This window comes from Haliotis rubra, unplaced genomic scaffold, assembly GCF_003918875.1.
Source record: "Haliotis rubra isolate DU_JTF1 unplaced genomic scaffold, ASM391887v1 Scf45, whole genome shotgun sequence".
Classification (NCBI taxonomy): Eukaryota; Metazoa; Mollusca; class Gastropoda; order Lepetellida; family Haliotidae; genus Haliotis; species Haliotis rubra.
The window spans coordinates 860,779-872,743 of record NW_025767135.1 but is presented as its reverse complement, the minus strand read 5'-3'; the positions used below and the strand labels follow the sequence as shown (position 1 = coordinate 872,743).

Below are 11,965 nucleotides of genomic sequence, written 5' to 3'. Positions count from 1 at the left end.
TCCCGATTGCTTGCGGAGCGGCACCATTAACGAGGCGCTGATGAAACTAACGTCACTGAAGTGATTGTATGACGTCGTTCTGACGTTAGATTGAACTAATTGATCGATCTATTTGTGATAAAAAAAAGACAATATTTTCTATATTTACTCAGCAAAATTGATACAATACACTGCCGACAAATAATAATGAAACTAATGATTTCACTGTAGATGATGTTGAGCTGTACATTTACAATATTGAGGCGTTACATCTGACACTTCACGTCATTCACGTAGAGCATGTAGCGCACGTGCAGACAAAAGCCAAAAGTGTGGGGGCCTGCAAGGGAAGTCACTGTTACGTCTTTGGTTGAGCCAGCGCACGTTTAAAATGCCTCCGAGTGAATATGTAAATATACATACGAAATGGCGATTGTTGCTTCGCTAGGGGAGGGGGAATATCACTATCTCAACCTGCCCAAATGGTTGAAAAATAGAAATGTGAAAGGGGTGGGATGAATACCGCCAAACAGGCTGGAATGGGACCTTCCGTTGCAGCCCAGAAAAATGACATCCGGACAAGATCGTTTCGTTACATTAATTGCACATAGCAAAAGATTCAAATCCGTTATTGCAATTGGCCAATAGAGAATTGCCGTCAAACACAGGCAAGCCCTCAATACTCTCTAAATATAACGCTTTGCGACCTATCGGGCTTACATGAAACAAAATGGCTTGCTGCGCGCCTGCTTTACTCTGGGTGTGTGTGTGTATATATGTTATGTCTGCCTCCATGCCACTGTTTCTCGCTGTCTGTCTGTCTGTTTTGACCCTTGCTTACTTCCTCTTTTTCTCTCTTCTGTTCTTTAAACTATTTTACTCTGAGGGATGATGTTGTAGCCTAGTGGTTAAAGCGTTCGCTCGTCACGCCGAAGACCCGGGTTCGATTCCACTGATGGGTACAAAGTGTGAAGCCCATTTCTGGTGTCCCCCGTGTCCGCCCTAAAAGCGGCGTAAAACTCAACTCACTCACTTTTACTTTACGTGACAATCTTACTCATCAAACTCAACGCCCACCTTTCTGTCGCATATCCGTTTCCTCAGAGTCATATCCGCCTACTCGTCATATGAGCGAAATATTCTCAAGCACGACGTTAAACCCAATTTCACCTCACCTCATATCCGCCTACTCTCCCAGCAATAACTGACGTGAGCATATCCACACCTCCTTGTTTGTACCATACAATATTCATGAATCAATCGTCATCAGCCAACACGAGGATACAATGGCGCAATCAAGCAAATACACACTGCAATAAAAAAACACCCCATCTGTTACAGTAATAGCTTTTATTCAACATAGATAATGGTCTTGAAAAGAAATAAGTCAGCCGTATGTCAAAGAAGAAATTTATGACAAATTATTCATCATCAGAAATATGTCTTTGGGCCATTATGCGAAGCTATCATATGCACTCCGTTCAGTGTTGTTGGAGTCGCTGATGATGACGTACCAGATGCTGCGCTGCTGGGACCATATTTCATGAATAAGTAAGAACTGCTATAAGTTATTCCTGAAACCAGGTGCCGGTTCATACTGTCTGCAGATGTGTTCTTGCAGCACGGCATGCTGGAGTACAGAATGTCTGCCAAGCATGAGAACTGTGTCGGCGGTGAACACCAGGAAGTCTTGAACGAGTTATCAGTTATCAGTTTTCATTAGTATAGGGTTATGTTGGTGAGAAAATATCATGATCATGACCTCGTGGCCTCGTAGTACTTAATTCATTCATTCCAAATGACTCGGCGTGCATGATTTTAGTTTCATTGGACGTGTAGTGTTCTGTTGTGAGGAGAATACTATCTGTAACTTAGCAGTTTCAGAATTGATTTTGTATAAACAAGCAGTTTTTTTATTATTCACTTATGAATTCTCGTAGCCCATATCTAATGTGTTTGACAACTAAATATTTATGCGTTCTTACCTGCAAATCCAAATGTAGCGAGTCATTAAAAAAGCATCTGAATGATTGGCGCCATCGGATACTGTACCTTACATATATTATATGCCCAAAAACGCAGTTTATATTTTTATTTTTTTAAATGCCTAAATATGTTTGTAGATGTACATGTAAGCCTGAGAGTCCTTCGGTCTTCAGCATCAACAGCGCCAGGAGCATCGCTTCATTAAAAATCCTGACGAAAGCTAAACTTTCCGAGAAAGTCAATTAATACATTGGAATTCGACTCTCGAAAATAGTTCAAGGGATGATCTATATGTCCTTTAAGAGCCTTATTAACCAGAAATATATTTATCTGTATTGACATCAAGAAATATGAAACGCACATTTGTTCAGCTCCGACTATTATTAGATTTAATACGTCAGGTAGAAGATTGTCTATAGACAGAAATATGGGACATTATGCACTTCATCTATTGAAGATGAAATTCATTTTATAATGTCCATAATGATCAATAGTATTATCTATAATATTAATACTTTATGAAGAAACTTTAGAAGATGGTTGATGATTGTAAGCCAATTTATAGAATTTATTAAAACTGTAGTTATGTATATATGTAACTCCTTGTATATAATATGCAATGACGAAACCAGTATAGTTAGGGACTACAAATGAAATTTAGAACGTATTAATTTTTAATTAGAAGATGGTTGATGATTGCTGACACATTATTAAAACCAATAGGGTTTGCAAGAAAGATAAGATTAAGAAAATCTTACAAATAATTAAACAATACAATTTATCAGAGAAATCTATTAAGAGTACTGTTCGTTCCGCTAAACCTCATTTATTCGTAAAATATAGGAAGAAAATACATCTAAGGTACAAAGGTTTGTTTATATTCAGTTTTTGGACTTGTTTACCATAGCTGAAGTGTCTGCCTTAAATACGTGATTTATGTCACGATGTAGCTGAGACAATAAGTATGGCAGTATATTAATACACACTGGCAATAAAACAGTGAATTCATTTATTATTGAAGAAGGTTGATAAGCATCGAGGTAATAAACATTGAAGCAATAAATGAGAGAGTGAATATCGCTATGTCATCTAATTAATTGATAAGGCCTGGGCCAGAAAACCAATGTCCACATAGTCGGGTCGTGGTACGGTGTGTGCGTGCGTGCGTGCGTGCGTGCGTGCGTGCGTGCGTGCGTGCGTGCGTGCGTGCGTGCGTGTCTTTCCAATGGTCCTCAGTGGTTCTGAACTCTTAATATCAGGTAGCGGGGCCTTTGATGGATACGTTGTTAAAGTGTATGGAGTTGCGTCCCTTAGTTATAAAGGATCCGCTAACCGACGGTTGGAATTATAGATTCGCTTTAAACATGAAGCAAGGGTTGTTATCATCGTCATCATGGATTTCGCCAAACTGCTAAATGTCTCTGATTTTCTCTATTCCGAGTCATCCTCCCAAATTGGGTTTGTGTTTGCTGTTTAACTATGCTTTCAGCAATATTCCAGCCGAATGACAGCGGACACCAGAAATGGACTTTGACAATTTTTTTCTTTCACTAATGCTTCAGTTATTTTTAATAAAAATGTACTCTCTTGAACCACAATATAATAAGTTCTATTTATTATACATTCCGCAAAGTAATATGTTATATGAACGCTTTCGTTCGTGTTTGAACATCTTTTCGTAGACGCGATTCGGATATTTGTGTTAAATGCCAGTCTCGCCTATTTTGTAGTAAATACATTGACTATATATATCTATCTCAAACATCTCCACCTTTTCTGAAGTAAAACAATCGCTTTGCAAAGGGTCGGATAGCCGGTGGTTGTAAATATTCCATGATGACCCGGTGAAGAATCGATTTGTGAGAGCTTTCGTTGACAAAGAAGAGCAAGCTTTTATCAGTGAGCATTGTCTGATAATGTATGGGCATTGTTTCGTTGTTAATAGTCTTCATATTGATATAGATTGATTGATAGGCCAGAAGGGCTGAATCGCTTTCACTCACAAATATGAATTCCCTGATTATATGGACATAAAGTATCGTTATTGAATGTCATTTATTTGTCTGTGAGAGTCGTTTAGTAACATTTTCGACGGTATTTTTTACAGCAGTGATACTACACTAAAAGTATTAGTATTGCGGATGAAAATTACTGGGAGAATACATCAATTGAACTATTTGTATAATTTTTCTGTTTGGTTTGTATAGCGATTGACACGTGTGCACTGGTTGAGTTTAAAAAGTCTATCTGATTGTTTGTGATTATTTAACTGATTTAAAGGTTGTTATTGTCTCCAAACTATTGAAGTATATATGTTTTATGCATATATGTCATTAAATAGAATGATTAAATGTTAAACATAACTGCTATCGAGCAGAATCAGAATAAGAAAAATCTATACGCCATATATATATATATATATATATATATGTATGTCTGTGTGTGAGAGAGAGAGAGAAGAGAGAGAGAGAGAGAGAGAGAGAGAAACTGCAGCATGTTGGAGGAAAGTGTTTATATTATATATATATATATATATATATTATGTGTGTGTGTGTGTGTGTGTGTGTGTGTGCAAAGCAGTCACTATATCTATTTCATTGCACAAACGCACGCATACATACGTAGTTAAGACAAGTACTGTTTTGTGAGCAAAAAGGGAAGCCTTCAAAACGTTAAGCAATGGCTAAGCATAATATTCATTCTTCAATAATGAACCTGAAGTTAATAGCTTTAAGTGCTTTAGTGAATACCGGTTCCTCGATAACAGAGAAGGAAAGTACAAATACATTGATACAGGAGGATGTTCTCAAGTCTCTCTTGACTGGTGTACCCCAAGGTTCTGTATTAACCCCTCATTATTATACACATTAGTATAATCCAAGACAATATATACTATAATATAGTCTTGATCGAAGATAATACTTCACTGAATGTCCTCATAGGCCATCACAGTAATAATATGTTTAATAATCGCTTTGGACAAAATTATAGTTTTCAATTTGTAAGATTCAAAATTGGATCAAGGTCATCACAACCGGTTTCCAGAAATACAAATCGCAAATGGCAGATATATTTAGGAGCCTGGGACCTTATTCTCGAAACGTTCGTAGCCCTAAGAATTCTTAACTTTGATCGTAGCCAATGTGTTAATAGTGGGCTTAACACGTTCGTAGGCCACGAACGTTTCGAGAATAGCTAACCAGGTCTTACAGATATTTAATGTTACCTTCACAGAGATGAAGATATGTTAAATATTTTTAATAATGGACAGTCACTTAGCACTGTAACCCTAGAGTGAAGACACAAGTTTATAACTTGAGAGAGTTGTCCTTCACGGCGCTTTTAAGAATATGTCCGTTATGATGTCTTTCCTTACTGTTTGAGGAATGTCATACGTCTTACAACTGCAAACCGTGCATGCCACGAGCTCGGGTGTAGGGCTGACAAACCAGGGTACCGTTGTACAAAGCGATCTTAGCGCAAAGGTGAATGTAACTCCCATACCTTGACACAGACTTAAGGTAGCCTTAGCGCTAAGGTTGTTTTGTACAACGACACCCAGGGATTATAATGAGGCAAATCTGCACAAAAATGCACTTCTGTAAGGAGGTAGAAAGAATACAAATGCATACATGTATTCCTGACTGCTTTTTCCAACAGTTCACGTAACCTGCACCACGGCACTTTAGCATACGTCAGTAGTGAAATAACATGAGCACTAGTAGGGGACTGTCAAACCTAGAACATAATCGAGGCGAACCTGGATTCGAACAGAGGTTCCTGACGCGTCGAAAGGCGTCAACTCCCCATGACACCAAAGTTGAGTAGACTATTGACGAGAATATTTCCGATAGACTAGAGGCGATGCATTTATGAAACAATTTTAAATTGTTATTTCATAGAAGAAAAAGATCGAAGTTGCACTAAACATTATGTTCACCGAATATCTTCGATTAATTGAGCCCCCTAGTTGATGTCAGTCCTGGGGAGTATGCTTTCCCAGCAAATGAGATATTTTCTTTTATTTAAACATTGCGTTGAAGATATATGTCTATATAAACATTTTCCAACAATTTATTTTGGAGCAAACACTTTTCTTTTTTTTAAGCCCGAAGAAACTTTTCACAAACATTTCATTAGGCGATTTCATATTTTAGATAAAATTCCAGTCAAGATTATATCAGGTGGTTATTTGATTTATGATATAAATATAATAGTTCTTTCACAGTTTGTTCAGTGTGTTGGTATCGGATGTAGTTGAACGTAAATTATTCACTTCACATAAAAATACTAGTTAACCTGCATATTCACGCCACGCGTGTGATATGTATGGGACGTTCTCTTGAAACTGATTCTTCGCTAATTGTAGGGGCGGTGGGGTAGCCTAGTGGTTTAAGCGTTCTCTTGTCACGCCGAAGACCCGGGTTCGAATCCCCACATGTGCACAATGTGTGAAGCCCATTTCTGGTGTCCCCCGCCGTGATGTTGCTGGAATATAGCTAAAAGCGGCTTAAAACCAAACTCAGTCAGTCAGTCGCTAATTGCAATATCACCGCTGGTATTTCTGCCGAATTGCTCACTGACAACTTCATAATATTTTACGAACGTTTCAACTAGTGTGACCTTTATTTCGCTTTCAGAAACGTTGTTGGTTGGTTTCGGTATGTGATCAAAGAATTTACTGCACAATGTGAGTTGGTCAAGGTATATTTTAGGATTATGGTAAGGTTGGCGATATATCTACCTGGCTGATAACGATACTACACTACTCCGGAGTCCACCTGAAATGGTCTCCATATACTGAGCCCTTTTTGGGACTAGAACCCGGACTATCCGTGTAACCTTTCATAGGTGTGTGTTATAGTAATACTCTAGTGTTGCTTCATCTTCTGACCATTTTTTCATGCGTTTTTTCCCGAAGGTTATACTTTATGCGGTATATGTAGGAACTGTTCTACATTAGCCTTGTTTAACCCAGGTTAATTTAGGCTGAATCTCCTCAACTCTGAGTGAGTGAGTGAGTTTAGTTTTACGCCGCACTCAGCAATATTCCAGCTATATGGCGGCGGTCTGTAAATAATCGAGTCTGGACCAGACAACCCAGTGATCAACAGCATGAGCATCGATCTGCGCAATTGGGAACCGATGACATGTGTCAACCAAGTCAGCGAAACTGACCACCCGATCCCGTTAGTCGCCTCTTACGACAAGATAGTCGCCTTTTTATGGCAAGCACATGGGTTGCTGAAGACCTATTCTACCCCGGATCTTCACGGGTCTCCTCAACTCTGATGGGCTGTGGGGTAGTACTGGTTAATGCGTTCGCTCGTCACGCTGACGACCCGGGTAAAATATGGGCGAAATATGGATTAAAGCGGCATAAAACTATACTCACTCACAACTCTGGTGGGCAAACAGGTGGTGGCCTGGCTCAGTAGACGCCACACTCTACAACTAAACTCACCTACGCTCAGGTTCGAATCCCCATATGGTTGCATTGCGTAAAGCCAATTTCATGTGTCCCCTGCCGTAATATTGGAATTGCTACATGCGACGTAATACAATATTCAATTTTTTTTGTATCCTCATAAATAACGTGACGCACTATATTTAAATAGTAAATATTTTCTAACCACAAAACAGGCCTATTGTATACCGTCATTCTGAAATTGTAGGCATACAGACCGACCGACAGACAGACTGTTGAGTCTGGGTTGGCGACCCCGTGGCCCAGAGAACGATCAAAGACATGGTGATATGTGGTTTTCAGCATGAGAATACAGCATACGAAAATGTCATTTCATATTTAAATATTTAAAAGCCTCTTAATAGAAATGGCTAAGCCTTTTAAGATTTGCCATTTCTTGTTGACATAAGATCTACAAGTTCTGGTTGATGGTTATCGATCATAGTTCACCCCTCCATTTTTTATCAACGTATAATTTTAGCTTGACATAGAGAGTGAGTGAGTGAGTGCACTCAGCAATATTCCAGCTGTATGGCGGCGGTCTGTAAATAATCGAGTCTGGACCAGACAATCCAGTGATCAACAGTCTGAGCATGGGTCTACACAACTGGGATACGATGACATGTGTGAACCAAGTCAGCGAGCCTGACCACCCAATCCCGTTAGTCGCCTCTTACAACAAGCATGGGTTACTGAAGATCGATTCTAACCCGCATCTTCACGGTTAGCATGACATGGCAGGCCGGGAAAGACGTGACGGGTATATTCACCAGCCTACACTAATACTTTATACAGCAGCAAACAAACATGACACACATTGATTATTGACCAACTTCTCCAACTACAGCCTCGGGTGACGTACCTTTACTAAATAAAATGAATCTCTGAAAAACTTAAGCTCCTCACTTGTAAATATTTATTGAAACTGATATTTCAGGTTACTGTCAAGGAGATTTTTGTATGTAGTGTATTTGTATATAGTCTGAATGTATATTTTTTTTAGAAAAATGCAAAGTACAAGGTAAATAATAAGGACCAGGTGTCGTATTTGATTTGAAATGGTTTGTTGGTCTACTAGCGAACTATTAGCCTACTACAAAGAAAAGGAACTTCATGCGTTGTTAAGCTTTAAACAATCTAATGGACAGAATCGTATTCATGTAAAACTCTGTCAAAAGAAACGCAACCCCTGTATTTTTAGAGATTTTGATCTGAAGTTTTAGGACGACACGGCATTTTATTATTTAAGACAGAAGTCTGAAATTTGGCAGAATAATAACCCAGATGGGCATGTTTAAAATTGTCATTTCAAAAGTCATCTCACAGACACCAGTTTGTCACCAGGGGCGTCTTTCTCAGTATCTCGTATGAGCACCACGCGCTGCAATCACTGCACGGCATCTCCTTGGACAAGAACGGATAAGACGCCGGATTCTTTCCTGGGGAATGGCTCTCCACTCCTCCTGCAGTGCAACGGCGAGCTGTTGCAGCGTCTGTGGCGGCGGCTGACGTTGACGTACGCGTCGATCCAGAGTATCCACAGGTGTTCAATAGGGTTGAGGTCTGGTGATTTAGATGGGTCATGGCAAGACATTGACGTTGGAATTCTGCAGAAAGTTCATTGTTGCACGTGCAGTATGAGGCCGGGCGTTGTCCCGTTGAAAAATCTGTGTCTGTTGGTCAATAATCGGGAGAAGGTGAAGCTCTAACACGTGGTTGATGTAACGTTGGGCTGTCAGGTTCCCTGGAACGATCACCAAGTCTGATTTCTAGTTGTATGAGATGGTTCCCCAAACCATAACGCTTTCTCCGCCAAATCTGTCCACCTGTCGGACGCAGATGGGCGCAAAACGTTTATGACGTCTCCTATACAGACGCTGTCTTCCGTCGTGACTTTGCAAAAGAAAACGTGATTCATCAGAAAACCAGATTCGCCTCCAGTTTTGTAAAGTCCGTATCCTTACGTTGTTGCACCACCTGAGTCGTCGGCGTCGATGTAGGGGGCGTAGTACCAGGTCCAACAACTGGTCTACAGGCACGTAAACCCGCTTCTTTTCAGACGGTTCCTAATCGTTTGAGCTGACACTCTCCTCAAACCTGGTATTTGTGTGGCAGTCACGGTTGGTAGGGCATGCCGATTACGCAGGTGATGGACCCGGATGTACCGATCTTGACGGGGGTCGTGATTCTTGGCCTTCCACTTCTCGGGCGATCGTTGGTCAAATTGAAGTTGTTGTAGCGGCTCCAAAGTCGGGATATCGTTGTTTTGTGAACATTTAGGTGCCGTGCAACAGTTCCAAAACTTTCTCCGGCTTGAACACGACCAATGGCGATATTTCGGTCGGCAGCACTCAATCGTGGCATTTTTAACACAGCTTTTCGGCGACAAATGAATGAATATAATACGGAAGCACATGGGCTTTATACACCCCTACATTAACTGCCATTTTCATGATTTGCATGTGTTTTTTTGTGCGAAGTCACCATGAGGGTCATTTCATGCGTTGTGACGGAATAAGCAACAAAATACACTTATGCGTACAAATGCAGTTGTTTGGATGGTAATCTTCATTAATTACGTGTATCATTTCAATACATTCGAATAAAATTTAGTTTGGAAGCAATAACTTCATTCAAACGAATTTTTCATATCTGAGGACAGGGGTTGCGTTTCTTTTGACAGAGTTTATTTATTCTTTTGGTGAGTTTTGAAAACACATGAATTTGCAATTTTGGCTAAAATTTCATTTTTGGTGAACGAAATACAACTATTACAAAAAGTTTTGCTGAAAAATTAGTCAAATCATGTCTTTTAATTTAATCAGTTTTGTTGAAATATATTATAAAAATATCAGAAGTTCTCACACATTTCGTGTAAATTTTCATGTCTTGCTATGGCAACATGTTGGTTACCACGTGCCATACCTATTTTATGCGACCACAACCTTGTTTCTCCTAAAAGGTAGATATGTACCATAATAAACAATATAGGTTGTGGCTGGTTATAGCTTTGGTTAGGTTCATCTCTCTGACGAGTCAGAAACCACTAGTCTACAAGTGGTATGGTGTTGTCTCTCCTCTCACGTTGCCTCTCAATTTACAAGCAATTGTGTGAAGATCATATCTTAACCTGGATACTCAGCTCAGTCTAAATTTAGACACTGCATTACTTTCAACATTGGAATCCACAAGCAACAACGCATGTAGTGGAAAATCATGACTCCGATGTTTAGGGTTAAGTTTAAAATTATTAAGGAGGTCAATTCTGTGATGGTTTACACATTCAAACCAAACCCATATGGCAAACTACGTTTATTAATATACTCATGCCAATAATGGTTATCACCCCCATCCCCACCCCAACCCCACACACACCTCACACCCCCACACCACACTCCTTCTCCAATTAAAAGAATTGAAGGGGGTGACAACCATGATTGGCATGAGTATATTTGTTCAAATACATGCGTTACGACAGATTAAGCTTGTACCCGATATCTGGTCATGAAATGTACGTTAAACACCCTCTGTGATCTTATGGTTGGAGTGTGTTACTACTGATCAGAAAGTTGAGGATTCGATTCCTGTTATCTGTCATGAAAAGGTTTAAACTTCATGTCTTCGAGTTTACAGCAAATAAGGTGGAGCGCAGTGGTGTAGTGGTTAGCATGCTGGCCTCTCACGCCAAATGCCCGGGTTCGAATCCCGGTGGAGACACCAAAATTTCTGACCTGGGTCTCACACTGCGTTGTGTCCCTGGGCAAGGCACTTCGTCCACATTGCACTCAGTCCACCCAGCTGTTTAAAATTAGTGCCTGAAAAGCGGACCTATGCGGTCGCGCTTAGCGCTTAATAGCAACTTTGAAAGTACAATTCCGTCAGGGTAATAATGTAACACCAGAGAACAGCATCGCGTTGGATTCTAGGCGCAAAAATTAGCATTATTATTATTATTAATGTTTCAAGCGCAGAGTTCCAGCATTATCTTACGAAACTGAATCAATTCTGTTTGGGTTACTGAACTTCTTTCCAACATTTTTCTCTCATGACCATGTAAAGCCGGCTGATAAATTGAAACAGACATACAATTCTCATACATGTTCCCAAATATTTTACATCATCCTCATCCAATTATAACGAACAACTCTTCATCCCATGGGTATACACCTAGCAAAACGTTGCTGTACATCATTGTTTTCTATAATTTACAAAGAAGCTTGCCTAGAATAGTTTAAATTCATTCGTGCGGCCTTATTGGATCATTCATACTTGGAGCAATTTGTCATCCACTGCTGTCAGAAAGACGCAATTCGCTGTCCACGATTGCCTCATTCATTTGCCTGACATTTATGTGCTGTAGAAATATAATGTAATACATTATATCTCATGGAAACAGAATTTAGGTTTCAACAAATGTTTTAACAGGACGTGTCAAATTAATGTGAGAGGAAAATCCAAAATGACGCAGGTCCCAGACATTTACTACTTTGCTGACAGCTGAAGAAACAAGCTGACATACCGGGAACCCACGAT

General features: G+C 39.8%; 1 non-coding gene across 1 annotated transcript; it reads left to right on the top strand.

Moving 5' to 3' along the window:
• The first annotated feature begins 11,080 nt into the window (after positions 1–11,080).
• Positions 11,081–11,149, top strand: Trnae-cuc. Its single transcript has one exon. It is a non-coding gene; the product is annotated as a tRNA-Glu (tRNA).
• The last annotated feature ends 816 nt before the right edge of the window (positions 11,150–11,965 follow it).